The sequence below is a fragment of the Narcine bancroftii genome, chromosome 2 (genome assembly GCF_036971445.1).
Source record: "Narcine bancroftii isolate sNarBan1 chromosome 2, sNarBan1.hap1, whole genome shotgun sequence".
In the NCBI taxonomy this organism is placed as follows: domain Eukaryota; kingdom Metazoa; phylum Chordata; class Chondrichthyes; order Torpediniformes; family Narcinidae; genus Narcine; species Narcine bancroftii.
Window position 1 is genome coordinate 355,146,422 of NC_091470.1, and position 22,527 is coordinate 355,168,948.

General features: G+C 42.4%; 1 protein-coding gene and 1 long non-coding RNA gene across 11 annotated transcripts in view; one reads left to right on the forward strand and one right to left on the reverse strand.

Annotated features, from left to right (window-relative positions):
* LOC138755773 (receptor-type tyrosine-protein phosphatase mu-like) overlaps positions 1-22,527 on the forward strand; it is a 1,095,616-nt gene that overhangs the window by 708,123 nt on the left and 364,966 nt on the right. The window lies entirely within an intron of this gene.
* LOC138755775 (uncharacterized) lies at positions 16,220-18,933 on the reverse strand. Its single transcript, XR_011352556.1, has 2 exons — positions 18,496-18,933; positions 16,220-16,578 (listed from the first exon to the last, which is right to left on the reverse strand). It is a non-coding gene; the product is annotated as an uncharacterized lncRNA (long non-coding RNA).

The window sequence follows — 22,527 nt, forward strand, 5'->3', positions numbered from 1 at the left end:
TAGAAAAATGGGCAAAGAAGTGGGAAATTAAATATAAGGTCGGAAAGTATATGGTCATACACTTTGGTAGAAAAAAGTAAATGGGGAGAAAACCTGGGAGTCCTCTTGCAGGATATCCTGAAGGTAAATTTGCATGTTGGTGGTGAAAAAGGGCAAATACAATACTGGTATTCATTTCAAAAGGAATAGAATATAAGAGCAGGGATAAGATGTTGAAGCTTTATAAAGCACAGGTGAGACCTCACCTGGAGTACATTGTCAACAATGTTGGGCTCCTCATTTAAGAAAAGAATGTTCATGAAGATGATTCTGTGAATGAAAGGGTTATTATATGAAGAATGTTTGACGATTCTTGGCCTATACTTATTGGAATTTAGGAGAATGAGTGGAGATCTCATTGAAACATTTTGAATGTGGAAAGGCATGGACAGAGTAGATGTAGAAAAGTTGTTTTGCATGGTAAGAGAGTCACGGACAAGATGGCACAACTTCAGGATTGAAGGGCATCTGCTTAGAACAGAAATACATCTGAATTTCTTTAGCCAGAGGGTAATAAATCTGTGGAATTTGTTGCCCCAGGTGATTGTGGAGGCAGAGATTGATAGGTTCTTGATTACGGGGGGAGAAGACCTGGCAGTAGGCCTGAGTGGGAAAATGGATCAGCTCATGATTAAATGGCAGGGCACTCTTGATGGGCTGGATAGCCTATTTCTACTCCTTTGACTTAGGGCCTAATGGTTAATAAAATCATTAAGGGCATAGATTACTGAAACAGTTGTAGTCTTTTTCCCAGGGTAGGGGAATTTAAAACTTAAGGTGAGAGAGAAAAGATTTCAAAGTTTATGAAGGGCACCTTTTAGTTCACATAGAAGGTTGGTATATTGATGAAGTTACCAGAATAAACTAGAGGGATGCATAAAATTAAAACACTTAAAATAAATTTAAACAAGAAGATGGATGGTAAATGTTTAGAAGTTTGGGCTGAACACAGGCAAATTAGATGAGGATGGGCAGACAACTTGGTTGACATGGGGAAGTTGGGCTTGTGGGGCAGTTTCTACACTATAAAACTATGGCCTTGCATATCAAAGTTGTATTAAGAGTATCTCATTCCAAAATCCTGATCCCAGAAGAAGCTTTAGAAAACAGCGCTTGCAAACATGGGCTTCTATAAATGCTTCCAAATCTATTTTTTATATTCTTCTCACCAGTTTGTAGATATATACTGTGTATCTGTTTAACTGTTCTGACGGAAGGAATTATGATGGGTATAGATAGAGCAAATGCAAGTAGGCTATTTCCATTGAGGTTATAAGATGGCAGAGGTCGATAGCATCGAGTCCACACTGCTGAAGATCCAGCTGCGCTGGGTGGGTCACGTCTCCAGAATGGAGGACCATCGCCTTCCCAAGATCGTGTTATATGGCGAGCTCTCCACTGGCCACCGTGACAGAGGTGCACCAAAGAAAAGGTACAAGGACTGCCTAAAGAAATCTCTTGGTGCCTGCCACATTGACCACCGCCAGTGGGCTGATATCGCCTCAAACCGTGCATCTTGGCGCCTCACAGTTCGGCGGGCAGCAACCTCCTTTGAAGAAGACCGCAGAGCCCACCCCACTGACAAAAGGCAAAGGAGGAAAAACCCCAACCCCAACCCACCAATTTTCCCCTGGAACCACTGCAACCGTGTCTGCCTGTCCCGCATCGGACTTGTCAGCCACAAACGAGCCTGCAGCTCCATAAATCTTCGTCCGCGAAGCCAAGCCAAAGAAAGATAAGTGAGATACAAATGGGAGGATGTGAGTTAAGGGTGAAAGGGGAGAAGTTTTGGGAGAATATTAGGGAGAATTTCTTCACACAGAGGGTGGTGGGAATGTGGAATGAGCTGCCAGCGGAAGTGGTGAACTTGGGCTCAATTTTAACATTTAAGGAAAATTTGGACAGGTATGTGGATCAGAGAGGCATGGAATAAAATGGACTGGGTACAGATCAGAGGGACTAAGCAGACTAGTAGGTCGGCTCAGAATAGAAGGGCTGAAGGGCTTGTTTTCCTTGCTGCTATGTTCTACAGTCCTATGGTTCTCTAATTATTTATGAGGCAGGGATAAGATTCACACTTAAAAGGGGTGAGAGTTAATATTCTGTTAACTCACAGGTAGCATTCACTCAACTCCTAACAGCAGCTGGTGACCATCACTAGGAAAGAGTACACGAAATCCCTGTTAATGGCTCAGTAATATCTCAGTAATGAGCCAATTGGTGATCAATGAAACATAAATATGCAATTTGTGGTTTTAGTCTGGTGAAGAATTAATGAGAAAAACAACTTCGCTGCTGTTATTTTGCTTCCAGGCATGCTTGAACACCTTGGTTATGGGAGCAATAGTTAGCCCTGAAAAATATATCCAAGCCTTGCAACTGTACAGCACCTTCAAGGCCTCCTGGAATACTTTCCAACAAAAAAAACTGTAATTTTCATTGTGATGAGTGAAATGCACAAGTTGCTTTCCACATAATAAGCTTCCAGAGACAGCAATCTGTAAATGTCCCAGTTATTCTGCTTTTGTTAATGATGGTGCATGCAAGGCAGGCTTGGAGGACAGAAACAGTTTCCTTTGAATCACCAGTCAGGGGTTGAGGGATAGGCCAAGGCTCTTCTACATCCCCAAGACATTGAAGGTGCTGCAATAAATGCAAATTGTTCTGGGTGCAGTAGTTCCCAAGTGTGGTGCAATGTTCTTTCACTATGAGACCATGATCTACTCTCTCAAAGTAGGAGGGGATTACAGTCAATTTCTTAATCTTAAAAATACAAGAACTATCTGCAAAAAAAATGCCAAAACTTACTATGTTTGTGGTAAATGTAATGTATGTTTTTATATTCTTCCAAAATATGGTTGCGTCTAAACAATGGTGTTTTGGAGATCTTATACAATGTGCAGCCACGACTAGATGGCATACTCGCTGCAAGAGTCCCAAGGATGAAATTTTTACCCCAAACCCTTGCCATGTTGTTCCCTGCCCAAGCCTACCATAGATTCACCAAAAAAAATCCATCCCTCAAGAATAAACATCATGATTCTGGACAGGAGGCATAAAATTCTGCAGATGGCAGAATCTGGAGTGAAAAAACAATTTTTGGAGGAACTGCAGATCAGGAAGCTCCCCACTTCTCACGAGCTAGCTCCTGTCACACCCCTCTCCCTTACATTGAACATGTCAGCACAGCTCAGGCCCATCAGCCCACAATGCTGAGCCAACATTTATGAACCTACCCCACAATTAATCTCTCCCTTCCTTCTCCCCCACCCCCACAGTTCATAATACCCTTCCCCCTCTATTTTTCTTGTCTTCTTCTTTGGCTTGGCTTCGCAGACGAAGATTTATGGAGGGGTAATGTCCATGTCAGCTTCAGGCTCGTTTGTGGCTGACAAGTCCGATGTGGGACAGGCAGGCACGGTTGCAGCGGTTGCAAGGGAAAATTGGTTGGTTGGGGTTGGGTGTTGGGTTTTTCCTCCTTTGTCTTTTGTCAGTGAGGTGGGCTCTGCGATCTTCTTCAAAGGAGGTTGCTACCCGCCGAACTGTGAGGCGCCAAGATGCACGGTTTGAGGCGATATCAGCCCACCGGCAGTGGTCAATGGGGCAGGCACCAAGAGATTTCTTTAGGCAGTCCTTGTACCTCTTCTTTGGTGCACCCTGTCTCGGTGGCCAGTGGAGAGATCGCCATATAACACGATCTTGGGAAGGCGATGGTCCTCCATTCTGGAGACGTGACCCACCCAGCGCAGTTGGATCTTCAGCAGCGTGGATTCGATACTGTCGGCCTCTGCCATCTCGAGTACTTCGATGTTAGGGATGAAGTCGCTCCAATGAATGTTGAGGATGGAGCGGAGACAATGCTGATGGAAGCGTTCTAGGAGCCGTAGGTGATGTCGGTAGAGGACCCATGATTCGGAGCCGAACAGGAGTGTGGGTATGACAACGGCTCTGTATACGCTAATCTTTGTGAGGTTTTTCAGTTGGTTGTTTTTCCAGACTCTTTTGTATAGTCTTCCAAAGATTTGCCTTGGCGAATCTGTTGTCTATCTCGTTGTCGATCCTTGCATCCGATGAAATGGTGCAGCCGAGATAGGTAAACTGGTTGACCGTTTTGAGTTTTGTATGCCCGATGGAGATGTGGGGGGGCTGGTAGTCATGGTGGGGAGCTGGCTGATGGAGGACCTCGTTTTCTTCAGGCTGACTTCCAGGCCAAACATTTTGGCAGTTTCCGCAAAACAGGACGTCAAGTGCTGAAGAGCTGGCTCTGAATGGGCAACTAAAGCGGCATCATCTGCAAAGAGTAGTTCACGGACAAGTTTCTCTTGTGTCTTGGTGTGAGCTTGCAGGCGCCTCAGATTGAAGAGACTGCCATCCATGCGGTACCGGATGTAAACAGCGTCTTCATTTTTGAGGTCTTTCAAGAAACAAATTTTTCTTGTATCGATGTGCCAATCTACACTTTACACTCTCAGCTCTGAAGGGTCTTGACCCGAAATACTTCCATTCTCTTTCCCTCCACCAATACTACCTGACCCACTGTGTTCCTCTGGTCTGCTTTATAGAGCTTCATTCTTCTTTCTACCTCCCTGGGCATTGGGTGGTTGATTGTCAATCAATAAGTAAATTGGTTCTTTTTAAAAACCATCTCTTCTTGCCTTTCAGATTTATCTCAATTCATCTTTCAATCTCTCTTCAGTGAGGAGTTTTCTTATTGATCCTATGACATTCTTACAATGCAACTTTAATTCTGATCCTCAGGCATGCAGAACAAAGTAATTGCTGTCCCTTTATTGATCCAAATTCCAGCACTTAACCAAGGTTCAACACTCCTCTTGAATGAACACAAACGGTGGGTGGTGGGGAACAAAGGAAAAAGTCAAACTTATCGATGGTTACTGTTGAACGAAGAAAGGTGCCAACCTTGATTCAAACTCAGCAACCAGTTCTATAATGGGTGTAAACTGTAAAATCCCCAGTATTGGGAATTTGAGCAACCGGCAACTCCAGCTATCAGCAAAAAAAAAACCAAAGGAAATAAATAAAATGTAAAATAAAGAATGAATGAATAAAAATTTAAATAAAAGTTTGCAATTGTCAAAGTAAATGTTCTCTGAGCAATACACAAAATAGTGAAGATGGGAGCAAACATTCAGCTAGTGGAATGTCCCGGCCAAGCCCCACCTGCAGTAGCTGTTTGAATAAAGTTTCATTAAAGTTGTGTTTGAATAAAATGGCTAGGATTTCACTGTATTCATATTCCTTATGATGGTCTCTCAGAGCAATTATATTGTTAACTTAACCATATATTTCCCTGTAATGAATTATTCTGATTCTCCTATGTTCCACCTATACTTGGATTAACAACTGAGAATTGTTGGAGAGCAGAATCTTGGGAGTGCAGGTGCATTATTCCACAAAAGTGGTGATTCAGGTAGATAGGGTGGTGAAGGTGATGCTTGGCATGGTTGCCTTCATCAGTTATGACAATGAGGACAGGACCAGGGACATCCTGTACCTTACAGGGTGTTGCTAAAAACATAATTGGAATATTATGTGCAGTTTGGGTCATCTAGTTATTGGAAATATATGGTTAAGTTGGGAAGGTTGCAGAAAAGATTAATAGGAATGTTGCCAGGATGAAGGGGCTTGATTTATAAGGAGAAGGTAGGATTATATTTCCTTATGACATTGAACCAATTGAGTCTACGTTGTGTTTCTGAGCAATTTTATTGTTAATGCCTATTTATTTCCATACCATCTATTCTTTCTCATATTGCATATTAATTATATTCTGATTCTCCTATGTCCCATTCTTTGGCTTGGCTTCGCGGACGAAGATTTATGGAGGGGGTAAAAAGTCCACGTCAGCTGCAGGCTCGTTTGTGGCTGACCAGTCCGATGTGGGACAGGCAGACACGATTGCAGCGGTTGCAAGGGAAAATTGGTTGGTTGGGGTTGGGTGTTGGGTTTTTCCTCCTTTGCCTTTTGTCAGTGAGGTGGGCTCTGCGGTCTTCTTCAAAGGAGGCTGCTGCCCGCCAAACTGTGAGGCGCCAAGATGCACGGTTTGAGGCGTTATCAGCCCACTGGCGGTGGTCAATGTGGCAGGCACCAAGAGATTTCTTTAGGCAGTCCTTGTACCTTTTCTTTGGTGCACCTCTGTCACGGTGGCCAGTGGAGAGCTCGCCATATAATACGATCTTGGGAAGGCGATGGTCCTCCATTCTGGAGATGTGACCCATCCAGCGCAGCTGGATCTTCAGCAGCGTGGACTCGATCCCATTATACTCAAGTTAATTTACAATCGACAAGCAACTTCTCAACTTGCAGCAAAATATGAGCTGCTGGAGAAACGCAGAAGATAAGGCGGAATTTGCGGAGCCGAAGGGAAGGTCAATATTTCAGGTCAAGCTCCTTCACCAGGACTAACAGTGTGAAGAGGAGATTAGCGAATATAGAGAAATGAAAGGGAGAGGTGAGGCAGGAGCTGGGAAGCTGGATCTGGATGAGGAGTTGAAGGGCAGATGGAGCGAGATGAGAGAGGGAAGGGAAGAGACAGCGACAGTGATAAATGGAGCCAACAAAGGGCTGCATTAGTATGGAATCTGAAGGTTTGCATTCACCACTTCCATTGGCAGCTTGTTACACCCTCTAACCACCCTCTTAATGAAGTTCCCCTGAATGTTCCCCTTGAACATTTCACCTTCAACCTGTGTCCTCTGGTTCTTGTCCCATCTAACCTCAGTGGCATTTACCCTATCACTATCCCTCATCTCTTCAAATTAATCTGAAGTAAGGAAAGAGAAATTGGAATGGTGAGGGAATGGTTGGCATGCTACTTTGCAACAATGGTTTAAGCAGAAGGGCCATGTGGACTCGTGTGTCCCAGTATTTAGTTGTCCTTGAGAATTTAATTTGAATTTAATTAGGAGATACAAAATGGTAACTGGCTTTTCCAGCCCACGAGCCCGAGCCAGCCAAATACAGTAAAACCTCATTAGAACGTGGTAGTTGGAGTCCAAGATTTCATACTACGTTACAGCCAAGTGGCAGACCAGATGCATATATGTCAGAGTGCCAACGGATAATCAAACCCAAATAGCCACCCTCCCCGGTGCCTGACAGCCCCCTTCCCACTGCCAACATTTCCCCGGCGCAGGACGTCAGGGCTGGAGGGGCCGGCATGGGACTTCGGGGCTGGGACAGCCGGCGCGGGACTATGGGACTGGAGCAATCGGCTCGGGACTTCAAGGTCCACAGACACTCACACTATAAGCGGTTATACGGATTAGCAAACCATCGTGCTCTCACAAGGTTTTACTGTATACCCATGTGACCAATTAGCCTACTAATCTATGCCTATGGAATGTGGAAGGAAATCAAACTTACGGACAGCAGCGGAATTAAACCAGGGACACTGGCATTGTCGAACCTTTGCTCTAAATTCTCTGCCAACTGTGCTTCCTTCTGAAGTATTCTGTTGTTTTAAAAAAAAAGACAGCTCGAAGCTTTCTCAATGGGGGCATTGTTGAAGAGCATCTTACAGGAAAAGAGATTGGTAGAGGGAGAAATGTCGAGGGGAGAGAATGGCAGTGTTGAGGAAGCAGTCACCCGTGATGAAACGCAGTGCATTGAGGATGCTCAAGAGGGCAGACAGGTTTCAAGTCCAGGGCTGTCCATAAGCAGATTGATTATACCCCACATTCCAATGAGGCTAGTAGGCTAATTGGTCAGGTAGGTGTATTTGGGTGACACGAGCTTGTGAGATGCAATAGCGTGTTACCGTGCTGTATTTTTAAATTAAATTCTCAAAGAATGCTAAAATCATCTCAGGAGCCTGTGAAAGGGACAAAAAATAACTGAGGAACTTGAATGAAATGATGAGAATTTTAAAGTTGATGGATGGCTTGAATTTTTTATTGGAGGATCACAGTCAGTACAAATTTGGAACGTCTCCTCCTCACTGATCATCAACACAGGTTCACCCCACAGCTCTATTCGTTATAACCCACGATTGTGTGGCCGGGCACAATTCCAAAGCCATCTACAAATTTGCCAATGACACCACAGTTGTCGGCAGAATCACAAATGCCAATGAGGAAGCCTACAGGAGAGAGATAGATCAGCTCATTGAATGGTGTAATGATCACAACCTTGTGCTCCATATCAGCAAAACCAAGGAGATGATTGTGGAAGTCAGGTGAACACGACCCAGTCCTCATCGAGGACTCAGTAGTGGAGAGGGTCAACATCTGGGTGTCAACATCTCCGAGGATCTGTCCTGGAGTCTCCACGTTGATGCAATCACAAAGAAGACTCGCCAGCGCTGTACTTTGTGAGGTGTCTGAGGAGATTCGGTTTGTCACCGAAGCCGCTCATAAACTTCTACAGGTGTACCATGGAGAGCATTCTGGCTGGTTGCATCGCTGCCTCGTATGGAGGCGCCAACTCTCAGGACAAGAATAAACTCCAGAGGGTTATTAGCTCAGCCTGCAACATCACAGGCACCAGACTTCACTCCATAGAGGACATCTACATGAGGCGGCGTCTTCAAAAAAGAAGCCTCTATCCTCAAAGTTCCCCCACCACCCAGGCCGTGCCCTCTTCACTCTGCTACCATCGGAGAAAAGGTATAGGAGCCTAAAGACGAGCACTCAGTGGCACAAGGACAGCTTCTTCCCTGCTGCCATCAGATTCCGGAATAATCAATGAACCAAAGACACGGCCTTACTTTTCATGCACGATTATTTTTTTATAGTAATGTTGTAAGATGGTTAGAATATGAATGTCTGCTCTCTGACGCTGCGGCCAAACACTGAATTTCATGACTTGTTCATGAAAATAAATTCTGATTCTGTTAACATGAGCTCTCAGCTGCTGGCAACATGATTCTGTCGCTGGATTTTCCAACAGGGGCTTGACGGAAATCAGGTCCAACGTAAATGATTTTCTTCGTCATAAATGTAATTAGCAAGTAAGGACATCAATGCAACCTCAAGCTGGGATCTGCCACTTCAGCGCAGAGCAAGAACCTGTGACATTCTGCTCCGCACTAAATGCTTGCATGCCGAAACAAAACATTGCAGCAGCTCCTGAAGATGGCTTGACGTTTTCAGCTCCTTATTATTTTGTGCTTTCTCTGTGGCAGAGCAACAGCAAAGAGACTGAGTGATCGTTATGGTGTGAGTTGCCATGGGAATGGCTGACCTAAGGGTGGCAATAACTACTGATGTTCTTTTGTTCAACTGCTTATAGCTTTGGGGTTAAAAGTTCTAATTAGTGCAATAAATTCCACATCTGAATCCATTGGTGAATAGCTCCTTATTTTCTTCTCTAAACCCCTATTCACGTTGTAACGAAAGCTGCAATATTGTGGGATGCACATTTCTGGGATAAGATGGAAGATAACTCCTCTTTCCTTTCCTCTAACCCCTGTCCTTATTCTCTCACTCATCTCATCGCAACCTGTCTCTTTCTCACTCTTTATTGTCGTAGTCATTATATATTTATTTATCTTTTTATTATTTCTAACATGGCGGAAGCCAATTCCGGTCATTGAATCCCGTGTCATCTGATCACACCCACCCAGTGCATTGGTGGACGGTTGGAGGAAACCGGAATACCCAGGGAAAACCCATGTGGGTCATGGGGAGAACGTACAAGCTCCTTACTAGAATGCGGCAGGTTGCGCTGACTGCTACACTAATCAAGCCGCCATATGGTGTCTATTTCCCCTTTGAACTTTCTCAGCAAAGTTATGTATATATTCTTTTTGCTTCCACTGTCTTCCTCCGACCTGTGGGATTCCCTGATCTGCTGCAATATTTTGCGCCATTCAGTAACATAAGAATTAGAAGCAGGAGGAGACCCTTCTGCCTGCAGCATCAGTTCTGCTTCCCTGCACCAACCCTTGTCCATTCCATTCCTCGAGATCTAAAAACCTTTGATCTCAGATTTCACAAATCAGCTAAATTGTAAGGAGAAAATTGGAGTGCAGCAAACATGCAAGTTGCTTGATTACCTTGTGATATTTTGCTTCATGGTACTCTTGGATGATGGGCAGTGCACATTTCTGCAAGCATGCCACCAAATTCTCAAAGCGCTCTTACTCAAACAAAATGTGCACAGTATTTTAATTCCTCATTGTGTAAAAAAAATCCTCTTTGTGGATCTTTGAACCTCCTCTCAATCATGAATTCTGTCGAATTCAAAGCAACATAAAGCAATCAACGATTAACTTAATAATAATAACTTAATAAATTAATTAAACATTAAAATTACATTGGTGCAACCAGCTGTAAATTGACGATGAAGTAAATCATGAAAATCTGTGGTCACAGAGGTTGAAGTCGATTGGTCCTATTTCAACTATACTCATTATTTTCATTATTTAGAATAAGCAGAATTGTCACAGCCTTTTTTTTACCCCTTGGTAGGGGTGTCAAAAACTAGAGAGTATCGGTTTAAGGTGAAAGTGGACCTGAGGGGCAACTTTTTCACACAGAGAGTGGTGGGTATATGGAATGAGCTGCCAGAGAAAGCTGTAGAGGTTGATACAATTATAAAGTTTGAAAGACATTTAAGCAGGTACATGGATAGGAGGGGTTTAGAGGGAGATGGGCCAAATGCAAGCAAATGAGCCCAGCTCTGGTAGACAACTTGGTTGGCATGGACAAGTCAGGCTAAAGAGCCTTCTTCCATGATATCTAAAGGCATGGCTTTATAATTAAGGATCATTTTGAATTTGGATTAAGCAGAGTGAAAATGATGTGAATTTCTTATCAACGGGGTTGCAGTTTGTATTCATTGTGTTGGCCCTTTTTTTTCACCAAGCATACTTTATTGGCCTACACTGGTTCACTTTCGCCTTTGGGATGAAGTTTCGATTATTTGAATAAAGCAAACATTCTGTGGACAGAGTTTGCCTTTAAAGATTGCTCTTCCGTCCTTGTGAGGCAGTGGATAGTATTGATGAATTAAAACTCCATTGATCCAGGTTCAATCCTGATCCTAGGAGAGCACTTTTGATCTGTAACCACTTGGATTTCCACCATGTTTTTGATTTCTTCTCACATCCCATGGACATGACTGTAGATTAATTAACATCCATAAAATACCCGTTCTGTGGGAAGTGGGAAAGAAAGCAGAGTTTGTAGACTAGAGAATAGGTCGCAAGGATGCACGCAATAGGGGGGTGGCATCATTTGTTGTGCTGGGGAAACAGAATGGATTGGTGGGCAGAACAGCCCCCTTCTCTGTCATTGAAATTAAGTTGTAATGACAGAGCACGTGTGAGTTATTTACTCCCCAAATCAAATGAGCTTCTATTATAGTTATTCCCATACTAACATCATCCTTGGTGACTAAAATGTGTTCTATCCAACTTGAGGTTCATTATACTCTCACCTGTTTTACTGTCAGCAATGTGTTGCGGCTGACATCTCATTTTGTTGATGTTTGGTAACATTGCTTTTGAAACAATGCCACTTGAAATTATTGGAACTTAAACTGTGGCAGATTAGTGGAAACTTGCAGTGTTCCACGACCATCATCTTGTTCATGTGTAAATATACTTTGAATTTTTGGTAGTTTTCATGATCTGTGAATGCTGAAGAAATTGGATTGTTTCCTGCTCAGCAAACACAGAATTATCTTGATGACCCTACAGGGCAGACAAAATCGAAAACTTCATTCCCATGTGGGCCTCAGCCCTCAATAGCAAGGACTGCCAAGAATATGCCCCACCACATCCTTACTTTTGAGTAATAGGTTAAGCCAGATTGAGGAGAAAAATCCTTGGATCCTATTTTGAAGAACATGGGAATTATCCCTGCTCTCATGGTCCATGTTGGTCCGGAATTATCAGCCCAAAAAATGGATATCTTGTCATTATCTTGTGGTGTCAATGGGCCTGTGTGGACCAATTACATGTTGGAATTCCTACAGGATAACGATGGCTGTGCCTTGAGTTATATGATTGTTGCAGCACAGAAGGAGGCTATTGGCCAATCAAGCTGGTGACACCCATCTGACAGAGCAGTTCAGTGGAATCCAAACCCCAGTTGTTTCATCGGAGGCCACCATTTTTTTCATACATCAACTTTTTTTTTCACTTCCCCTTTTGGAAGCCACTTGTTTAATCTGCAACCACTACCCTTTCGAGCAGATTATGGCTTTTCTGTGTAGAAGAGTTTTTCGTCTCGATACCCTCATCTCTTTTGAACGGTTTCCTGGTTAACCCGATGGATTTTCTTCAGATCCTCCAGTTACTTACCACAGGTTGTTGGACAGGTGAATTGGCTTACCGTAAGTTGACCTGTAGTTGGGGGGGGGGGGGGGGGGTGGGGTAAGTGATAGAAACTGGAGGCTGATGGGGAAGTAGAGAGAATAAAAAGAATGAGTGTTGGGTTAATTTTAATGGGTGGTTGATGGTTGACACAGATGTGTTGAGCAAAGAGATTGCTTCCATGCTGTATCACCCTTGGACTTCAATTTGTTTTTGGTCTACCAATGCGAACAGTATCATTTCTTTCGCTTTTTCTAAACCATCCATTCTCAACAGGGACCATACACCCCTACCCAATCCCGGGGGGCCACAGCCCACATAAGGAGGGCCACGGACTGAAATTAAACAGTTAAACACTTCTCTCCTGCCAGCAGGAGAGAAGTACAGAAGAAACTAACTAAACTTGACTGCTTCCCAGGGAAGGGTCTGCAGAATCAGAATCAGGATTTATTGTCATAAACATGTCATGAAAATTTGGTGTTTTGCGCCAGGATCGTAGTGCAAGCCATCTTACGATATTACCATAAAAAGTGAAAATAGTGCATGGAAAGTAAGGCCGTTTCATTGGCTCATTGATTATTCAGGAATCTGATGGCAGCGGGGAAGGAGCTGTCCTTGTGCTGCTGAGTGCTTGTCTTTAAGCTCCAGTACCTTTTCCAGGTGGTAGCAGAGTGAAGAGGTCATAGCCTGAGTGGTGGGGATCTTTGAGAATAGAGGCTGCTTCTTTAAGAGACTCCCTCATGTACATGTCCTCAATGGAGTGAAGTCTGGTGCCTGTGATGTCTCAGGCCAAGTTAAAACCCTCTTGAATTTATTCTTTCCCTAAGAGCTGGTGCCTCTATACCAGGCAGTGATGGAACCAGCCAGAATGCTCTTCATGGTACACCTGTAGAAGTTTTTGAGAGTCTTTGTGACTTACCAAATCTCCTCAGACACCTCACAAAGTTTAGCTGCTGGCGAGCCTTCTTCCTAATTGCATCAACATGGAGGCTCCAGGACACATCCTCGCTGATGTTGACACCCAGGAATTTCACCTTCTTGACTCTCTGCACTTCCGAGCTCTCAATGAGTACTGGGTTGTGTTCTCCTGGCTACTCCTGAAGTCCACAATCATCTTGATTTTGTTGATGTTGAGCACAAGGTTGTGGTCATTACACCATTCAAGGAGCCGATCTATCTCCTTCCCATACACTTATTCATTGTCATTTGTAATTCTGTGTGTCATCGGAAAATTTGTAGATGGCATTGGAATTGTGCCTGGCCACATAGTCATGGGTCTATAATGAGTAGAGCAGTGGGCTAAGCACACATCCTTGGGGTGCCCTTATGTTGATAATCAGTGAGAAGGAGACATTGTTTCCAATTTATACGGCTGTGGTCTTCCAATGAGAAAGTCAAGGATCCAGTTGCAGAGAGGGGTACAGAGGCTTAGAATTTATAGCTTCTTGACGAGCACTGAGGGAATAATGGTGTTGAAGGTCGCTGTAGTTGATGAAGAGCAGCCGTATGTATGAGTTGCTGTTTTCAAAGTGATATAGAGCAGAGTGGAGGGCCAGCGATATGGCATCTGCTGTGGAGCGATTGTGAGGATGGGCAAATTGCATTGGGTCCATATCTTTGCTTGGGTACATGTTAATTCTGGCCACGACCAGCCTCTCAAAGCATTTCATCACAGTAGAAATTATTGAGGCAGCTCACTCTACTCTTCTTGGGTACCGGGATGATTGATGCCCTTTTGAGCAGGTGAGGACCTCTGACTGCCACAATAAGAAGTTGGAAATATCCGTGAACACTCTGGCTAGTTGGTTGGTGCAGATTTTCAGTATCCTGCTAGGGATGTCATCAGGCCCATAAACTTTGAGTAGAATCTTAAAGGCACCATAGCCAAAAGAAAGGTTGTGAATGGCTGGTGTAAACCCTTGAATTTGAGCAGCTTTTTGTCTTTTTCCTCCCTAAAGTGAACGACTGTATTTCATCTCTTCTGATCTTGCCAAACAATTGAAATCCTTAATCCCAGGGACATTCTGCGAAATCTATTCTTCACCCATTGCAAACCTTCCACTGCTCCAGGATTGGAGATGAATTAAAATGTCCAGTTGGGTAGACATTTAAATGATTTCAGGTATGCAAGGATGGAACAATAGTTGTACATCTTTTGAGATACATATTTGAATGTTTTTTTTCCAAAAATAGCAACGTGTCCCTTTTATATTTGAAATATTTCATGTCATTAGCTCCATTTGTTCTCACTGTACCATTCTAATCATCTTTTTGTTTTGTTTGACAAAGCATTTAATTTTTATTACAGCAGCTTAATTACCAGTGATAAGTTTAATTATTTCCAGCCTTTCCCTTGTATGTACAGAGATCACTCATTTGTTCTGAAATAAAACTGAGAGTCGGAACTACTTACAGGTGAACCTTCACCTTCACTGAGTTATTCTGCATTGCAAAAAAGAGTGGCTGGATCATCTTGGTGCTGTTGGGATACCTCAACATGGTCTGCACAGTGTTCGAAGACCGCATCTGTCACTTCCCATTTTTTTTGGTCCCCATGGACAATCATCATAAGCCCTTAAACTTGACAACAAGTTTTTTCAAAAAGTTTGCTTCCTGAAAAATGATTGACTATTATGGTAGGAAACTCTCAGCTGAATACAAAGATAATTTCAGATTTGCGGTATCATGTAGGAAGTTGTAGAAACATTAACATTTATTGAATTTAGCATGTTTAAACACATAATGATGCTGACATTGCATTAGTTCAATTGACCAAAATATATTAGACCACTGATTTTCATTTGTACTCAGCATCTGATGCCTCTCATGTCAGTGTCCAACAATAGTTGGCCAGCATTGATGGATTCCAGTTGCCTTGATACCAAGTTTCCATGGTCACAATATCCTGGTGAAACCTTTCACCATGTTCGTCACTGACTGGACCAAGATTAGCAGGGAAGGAGTCCCAAGTGTGAATACAGAAAATGAATTTTCAATGATATGTTTCACTTCATGGTTTTAGTTGCTCAAAGCTTGTTAAAAATATAACAGAAAATCACAAAAAAAGGTTTATATACAATTAACGGTATATAATCAGAGAATTTTATGGTGATTTTCATGATCACCAGCTCAAAATTCATAAAATACACCCAAAAGTGTTCAGGAAGTAAACTCTTTGTTGTCCAGTGTGTTCAGACCCTTCCATTCCTTCACATGCCCCTGCTTAACATCCCTCATTATTGTATTCCAATTTAACCCAGTCACCTAGAAAATTAAAATATTAGCATAAAACTATTGTCATACTCTCTCCATTGACCAATAATTTGGTGATGCTTCCAAGAAAACCCATTCAAGGGTCAGGCGAAATGACCATTGGAATGGTCATGATCCAAATACAGAAATTCTCCTGGTTCCTTTACCCAGATATGGGTCAATCTAGAATGACATTACAATGGTCATAATAAATCACTGTTTCCCCTTACAAGGAGAAACAGCAGAAGTGTCTATTTCACACAAAGTCCTTCATTTCTGTGTCTTGCAGATTTCTGGTTACTTATTAATCAATCTTGCTCTTCAAGGGTCTCAATCAATCACATGATTTGTTTGATCAATACTGAAATCTTTTCTGTTTCAATTTCCCAAAAACATGACTCATAATCATATGGCTTGTCCCATCTGGTCTTTATTCCTGAAATAACAACCATTGTTCCTTTCCTTCTTCCAAACCATTAACTTTGTTTATGGTTCCTACTTGACCATGCCTTCTGTCTGACCACAAGGTGTGGATGGTTTTGCTGTGAGAAAGGTTTTGTTCTGAAAGATTTTGTTAACCCTTAAAGTGTAGTTACTAAATAAAATGTGAGCTTATAACATTGATAAAAGGCTCCAGCCCGAAACTTTGGTTATGTATCTTTATCCTTGCTGTATTAAGTACACTGTTTGACCCACTGAGTTTCTCCAGCATTCTTTTTTTCCTTCAGTCATGGTGTCCGCAGTCATGGTGTCCATGTTTTACAGGATGCCACTGCAGCCCATTTCCATTGATGTGCCCAGTGCACCAGCTATTGCCTGATAGCATGCAGTCTGAATGAATGATGCTGAGTGAAGCTGGGGGTGAGGAGGGGAGACATCAATTGTTGGTCAAGAAGAACTCCTCATTCAGCAACTTCAATCTAATAATAGTTCCAAATGCAACACTCTTGCCTTTGTCAGACGTTGCCTTCAATGAGGTCCTTAATGTGCCTTCAACCTCTCTCCTGAATAAAACAAAGCCACTCTTAGAACACCTATGCTTTTTGAATGGATTGATAATATTAACATTCTGAGCACGTCATCGGACAGTAAAAGGCATCTCTTATTTCAATTTCTGAAAATGGCCTCTGGAGAAAGTAGAATTAAAAAGCATTTAAAACCTTGCAAACCTTGACCCCAATCAAAAAGAATCAAGCATGAAATAATCCACTGGTCCTTGCAGTGGGATATGGATGATTATGAAAAATGCTCCTTTAGAAGCCTCGGCTGAACGCTTTTCCCAATCCTTTTAAAATCTAGAAGACAATTATTTTGCTGCTCGGAAAGTGAGCATGTAAGGATCAGACAGTATCAGTCCACTAGACCTTTAAAAGTGGCAAGACAACAGGGAGATAGAAACATCCTCTGGTGAGTTAATGCTCCGTGTTCTGGAGATCAATGGCAGTGATACGTGAGTGGTTCAATGGTTAACATTAAAAGCCCAAGAATGAGACTTAACTGGTCTTCTTCAACTTTTGAAATTGAAACAAATTATTTTTAATGCCAAAGTATATCAAAAACAAATCTGTTTTCCAGGTCATAATTCAGTCAAGGCTATATCAAAACCAGATAATTGGTTGCCAACTCTTAATCTAAATAGTGAAATATATCTGCAGGGCACTCTTGTGGTATCTAATTGGTGTCAGCAAGGGTCACCAGGACTCTCTCAAGAAATTAATTCGCTTTACCAGCTGCATTATCCATTAATTATTTTTGTTTAAATTAAGTTCTTTACATTTTAAGAAACTCTTGAGAAGGGGAAGAAATATGCTACATCCTAGACCAGCAACAATAGAAATTCACCAAGACGTAGTATCTTAAAACAATAATTTTTATTAATAACTATTAATAATATAACAATGTACTTAAATCTAAACTTAACCCCAACTATGTGCAAATATATATGTGTGCCTGTGGATTACCTAAGCCATTACATCTTAGGCACAATCTGAAAGTAAATTCAAAGTTCAGGCTTAGAAATCTTGTATTGAAACTCAAAACCTTTAAATTGATATTCAGCAGTAATTATGAAGTAGGTGAGACGCCAAGTCATCAGACTACTCAAAACTCACCAATACTTGTCGAGTTGCTTTCAGAGAAATGTTCATTCATATGACTGATTTGTCATAACTCTCCTCGTCCCTGTGTAGGGGTTATTAAAATTGTGACTTCCACAATGCTTTTATGAACCCAAGCAAGAGTTAAATGAAATGACCATTAGAATGATCATGATCCAAATACAGGACTGATCCTATTTCCTCTACCCAGACATGGGTCAATCAAAAATGACCATTACAATGGCCATAATAGATCACTGTTCTCCTCTGACAAGGAGAAACACCAAAAGTAACCATCTCACCCAAAGTCACTCCAATTCTGTCTTTCCAATTAACTTTCTGATTGAACTAAATGCTGATTTTTTTGTGACTCAATCACATGACTTGCTTGATCAATATTGGTTTTCAGTTTCAATTCCCCAAAAGCATTAGTCTTCTTGAGTAAACATCCATTGTTGTAGTGTTTCTATTGAAAACAATAACGTTGTTTGCAGCTTTGAATTAGCTGCCAGGTTGTCTGTTCAGAATGTTGTTATCTGTGAGTATCTTTCCCTGTACCAACCCCAAAAGTAACAAAATAACAGAAGTCTGCCACAACTGTTTTAATAGCTAGATTTGGATTGGGAAAATGGATGAAATTAAACAAAAGTACCAGATCAGATGAGGAGCGTTTTCTTCCATCTGATCTATACTGGAAAGTGCTAAATATGGTTTGTAGGTAATGATACCGTCACTGGTATCAATATTCTTGACCCATTGCATCCAATTTGTGTACTACCCTCAGGCTATTCGTACTTTATAGAATTAAAATGCACTCTATCCCACCAGGGCGAGGTCGCGCTTTGGGCTGATCAGTTCTTTCGAGGGTGCTGAGACTGGTCACAGTAAGGGACCCTGAGTCCCAAGATGGTGGCACCCATGCTCGTGACCTGGCAGCTGCATTGCCAGAGGAGTAATCCTCCGCATTTTTCTGGGCCATTTCGAGTGATCGTGCCAGCTGTACGACTTCCTGTATTGTCCTTCTCCAGGAGTCTCTCTCGGATATGATTTGAATGAAAACCGGCCACTAACCCGTCGCAGATGGGTTAGGGTTAGGGCTAGGGTTAGGGTTAGGGTAGACGGCAGCCATCATGTCTACACACTCACAAGCTCATCCCAGCTTTCGCACGGCCCTCACAAAGTCATCAACAGACTCACCAGGGGGCCTGACATTGGGTGACCAGAAGATATCGAGTTCATGGGGGCACCTTACTGCTGCCTCAGTAGGGCCATCACGACATCATACTTGTCACAATCACAGATTATTTGATAAGATCAGTGGTCAACCGATGGGAAGAGTAGATCGTACTTATCTGGTTAGGCCTCCTGTAAGCATTCAAGCAGTGCAGCACGTGTCGAACTTGATGGAGGCCTCTGGTTCCCTGGGATTAATCTCCAGCTTCTCCACATGAATCGCCATGTCCATGGCAGGTTGGTCAGGTAGTAAATTGATGCACAATCAGTAATCACAAGCAGACTCAAAGCGAGTGATTAACAGCTTTAATAACTTGAAGTGACAGGCACGTCCTCACATACTGCTGGGCCTGTTCCAAGGCTGGTATGAAGTGGGGTGAGGGAGGCTTGGGCGACTCAGCTTTTGTTGGGGAGTCTCATGGGGAGGAGTTACAGGGTCGGAGGCTCTGGTTTGGTAATGTCATGCATGCAATGCCATATTCTACCACACAGTTTCAAACCTGGAGCAAGGTGTGGACAGTAAAACATCAGTATCTCTGGGCCCAAATCTTGAATCTGTCTGTCTGGTTCTCTCTTTTTAGTGGGCCAAACTCCTCATACAACAAAAATAAAAAGGGTAGTAATTTGTGGTGATGTCATGCCTGAGACATAACTAAGTAGGATTTGACAGTAATCCACACAAAGGTTAAATGGATGCAAAGGCTTTGCTATAAAATGAGTTTTAAAGTGCATCTTAAAGAATACAAGAAAATTAAAGAAAATACAGAAAGGAATGGAATAATGTACACCCACTGCTATTGGTCAGGTGAACAGGTCTGGAGAAGAGTAAACTTCTCAGAGGATCATAAAACTGGAAGACAATACAGAAAAAATGGAAGATGTACATTGGTATTGTGAAATCATACAAGATAACTAGTGTGTACATTGATAAATCCCAACAATGTAATAAATTAGCAATTACTTTAATCGCAATGTATTGGTTGAGAAATAAATTTTGGGAAGAGAATTAGAAATTTTGGGGGGGGGGAGTTCACTATTTTCTGATTCAGAAACATGGATGGCCGCAATTGAACTTAACAATTCAATGACCCCTTTCTTGATAATGTATGGTTAGGATCAAAGATCCATTTCTCTGTAAGAGAAATGCAATTTATTTTTTTAATCCTACAATTTTGCAGTTTAGACAAGCCTATTCTAACTTCCCATCAATTCTGTTAGTGTTTTAGATACTGTTGAGGAGGGTGACCTACTGGGTACAAGCCATGGGAATCAGATCTCTGGCATTGAGTCTGGTACTGGGGCTAAGAAAGGAAGGGGGTAAAAGAGGTGAGCTGTAGTGATAGGGGATTCCATAGTTAGGAAGAGAGATGAGAGGTTCTGTGGAGGAGATTGTAAATTCCCGATGATCTGTTGCCTCCTTGGTGCCAGATCGAGTTCATGACATTCTTAGATGGGAGGGTACTCAGCCAGATGTGGTGGTCCATGTAGGGACCAATGACATAGGTAGAAAAGGTCAGGAGGTCCTGCAAGGAGAGTTCATGGAGTTAAGAAGTAGGTTGAAGAAGAGGACCTCCAGGGTAGTGATCTCAGGATTGCTTCCCACATGCTGGAGAGGTTAGAAATAAGGGGATAAAGCAGCTTAACACGTGGCTGGGGATGTGGTGGAGTAGGAAGGGGTTCAAGTTTCTAGGTCACTAGGCTCTGTTCCAGGGAAGGTAAAGGTAAAGGTCCATTATTGTCACATAATACTACATTCAGAATGTAACATAAATGAATTTTTTTTGTCTAATGTAAAGAAGACAGAAAGTTGCCACTTTGTGCCCCTCACAGAAATGAGGCCCCAGCAAGGAACCAACCCGTGACCCCTGGTTTACAAAACCAATGCCCTAACTACTGAGCTGTTGGAGCCAGGGATCTGTACTGACGAGACAGATTGCACCCAAAATGGAAGGGGATTAATGTTCTGTGGGTAGGTTTATTACTCTTGTCCCCAAGGGTTTAAACTAGATTTGCAGGAGGAGGGAAAACAGAGTGTTAGAGAAGATAATGAGGTGGAGGAGGATGATACATACGAGGACTGCATGTATAGACCAAAATCAAAGGTTTGTACATGATAGAAAAGTTCTCAGATGAATTTATTTCAATGCAGGGAGTATTGTCGGAAAGGCAGACGAGCTTAAGGCATGGATTGACCCATGGGGTTATGACATTATTGCTCTTAGTGAGAATTGGTTGCAGGAGGGGCACGACTGGCAGCTCAATATTCCGGGGTTCTGTTGTTTCAGACGTGAAAGAGGGGGAGGAGGGGGAGGAGTGGCATTGCTAGTCAGGGAAAATATCTCAGCCATGCAAAGTCAGGACAACTGGGATGGTTTGTCTACAGAGGACATATGGGTGGAGTTAAGGGATGGGAATGGTGTGACCACACAGATAGGGTTTTATTGTAGACAGCCCAGTCAGAGAGAATTGAAGGAGCAAATTTGTGGAGAGATAGCAGACCGATGTAAGAAGCAGAAATTTGTGATAGGAGGAGATTTTAACTTTCCACATATTGACTGGAACTCACATACTGTTAAAGGGCTGGATGCTTGGAGTTTGTCAAGTGTGTTCAGGAACATTTTCTAAATCAATATATAGAGAAACCAATGAGAGAGGATGCAGCATTTGATTTCCTATTAGGGAACAAGACAGGTCAGGTGACAGAAGTATATGTAGATGAACATTTTGGGTCCAGTGACCAAAATGTCATTAGTCTCCAGTTAATTATGGAAAAGGATAGGTCTGGTCCTCATCTTGAGGTTCTACATTGGAGAAAGGCCAATTTTGTGGAAATGAGGATGGATCTAAGAGAAGTGGATTGGGATAAGTTGTTTCCTGGCAAGGATGTGTTCAGAAGGTGAAGGGCCTTCTAAGGGAAAATTTTAAGAGTTCAGGGTTTGTATGTTCCTGTTAGGATTAAAGGCAAAGTTAAAAGGAATAGGGAACCTTGTTTTCAAGGGATATAGGTGATCTGATTAAGAAGAGGGATAGGCAACAAGGAGCTAATGAGGAACTTGAAGAGTACAGAAAATGCAAGAAAATACTCAAGAAAGGCAAAAAGAAGACTTGAGGTTTCTTTGGGAGGTGAAGGTAAACCCGAAGGACAAAATCGTAATGGACAAAATTGGTCCTCTCACATAATGGGGGAGATCTTAAATAGTTTTTTTTTGCATCAGTATTTACTCAGGAAATTGGCATAGTGCATGAGGAAGGAAGGGAAACAAACAGAAGTGGCATGGAGCATATGGAGATTAAGGAGGAGGAGGTGAATAAAGGTAGATAAATCACCTGGACCGGATATGATATTCCTTTGGACCTTGAGAGAGACTAGTGTAGAAATTGCAGGAGCCCTGGAAAATGTATTCAAAATGTCCTTAGCCACAGGTGAGGTGCCAGAGGATTGGAGGGTAGCTCATGTTGTCCCATTGTTTAAAAAAGGCTCCAAAAGTAACCCAGGAAACTATAGGCTAGTGAGCCTGATGTCAATAGTAGGTAAATTATTGGAAGGAGTTCTGAGAGATAGGATATACGGGTATTTGGATATAAGGACAGTCAGCATGACTTTGTACATGGTAGGTCATGTTT